General features: G+C 35.0%; 1 pseudogene; it reads left to right on the forward strand.

Annotated features, from left to right (window-relative positions):
- LOC119279981 overlaps window positions 1-1,710 on the forward strand; it is an 8,187-nt pseudogene that overhangs the window by 3,233 nt on the left and 3,244 nt on the right.

Raw genomic sequence — 1,710 nt, forward strand, 5'->3', positions numbered from 1 at the left:
TGTAAACATAAGCCTCCTACTGGGTTGGTCTGCATGATGGTTACATGATCTCAAGACTAATTTATAATGTGCTCTTTACTTTGTGTTTCACAAACTGCATGCATATCAAGCTAGGTTTCATTTTGGCAAAATCTACTAATGATTGATGTGATTTTTTACTTTGTCTTTCAGAAACTGCAATGCATATCAAGGCACTTTTCTGTCGAAATTCTGAGCTATGGTAGCAGCTACAAATGTCTAGCTTTGATCCTCAGTTTACTTCTGAATTGCATAACTAGTATTTGCATTACAAGGCTGACAAGGTTCTCAACTAGGTTCTCAACAAGGCTGACCAATCAAATTTTACACAAGAACTATGCCCTTTAATTTATTTTGTAGTGCAAGATACAGTGTAAAATCGGACTGAGCAGAGAAGAGTTCAGAAGAAGTATAAGCTAAACCTGAATGTTGAATACTAAATAAAGAAGCAGGAATATATATAGGTTGGCCTAAATAATTCTGTCGTAAAGTTGTGCTGTGATCCAGCTCATCACTTTTCCGTAGAATCAAAGGAGGTTGGAAACTAGCATGTGGGTTAGGAAGAACAAGGTATTCTTCTTTTGACTTTCAGTTACACAAATTAAAGTAATACTGGAGAACATCACATATATACTGCACTAGTTGCATAAAAGTTCCCACCGAGAGAAATCTGAAGATTAACATATACCTATTAGCTGCGAAAAATGAGGGTGTCAATACCTAGATGTTCAAGGAGAAATTAATACATGAAGTCACTAATTTCGAAATCTCAGAATGTACTATATGAAATGACAGCGGAATTTCGTATTAGTTATGCAAATAAAATTTGTAAAAAGAATATTGTATGGTCTATCCTATTCATGGCGACATATATGTAACAAAAAGTATGGAAACTGTAGAGTGTTTGTTGTTTATTACACCTGCTTGGGAAAATAAGATATATCTTGATTGCTAGTAAGCCATGAACCTGAAATAGGATGGATGGGAACACCATCATATTCTGAAGACACATACATTTACCTCATCATCCATCGATCTGTCTTTAACTTTCTATCATGAAAGCAGCATGGAGAGACCAGAGAACTGTGTTTCACCACTATTATGCATCCTGCACATAGTGCCATTATGTGAAACAACAAAGTTAGACTATGCACCTTTAGTTTATTCCAGTCCAGAACTTCATATTGCTAGTGTAGGTAGTAGTTTCAAGCGTAAAATGATGTGCATTCGTGTTTATGCATATAGTAACTCTTTTATTAACATGACTTTCAATCAGCAGCTGAGAATAAGAAATTGAGTTCCTAAATTATTTCGTTAATTTATTCTGATCACTTTTTTTCTTGTTTCTTGGATAGTCTGTGATATATATTTCTTGATGGTTTATTAGTTTCCGGTCCCCCTTCTTTTCGATGGCCCCATATGTGTTTCTATGCAGTGGTATTTCCTTTTCAACGTTCACCTAGATGGCACTAAAAAGTCAGTAACATATAGAAAACATTTTCTAACCTTAGTTTTTCTTATCCTTTTGTGCAGAATTTTATACAAAAGATGTCAGAGATGGACAAGAAGATCAACTCGTTAGTAGATATCGGCTTTTCTGAAAACGAAGCAAATATGGCTATTACAAGATGTGGTATGACTCTTTTTTAAATTGTTGCCTTGATGTTCATTTTCCCATGGAAAAGGCGCCTA

The sequence above is a fragment of the Triticum dicoccoides genome, chromosome 3B (genome assembly GCF_002162155.2).
Source record: "Triticum dicoccoides isolate Atlit2015 ecotype Zavitan chromosome 3B, WEW_v2.0, whole genome shotgun sequence".
Classification (NCBI taxonomy): Eukaryota; Viridiplantae; Streptophyta; class Magnoliopsida; order Poales; family Poaceae; genus Triticum; species Triticum dicoccoides.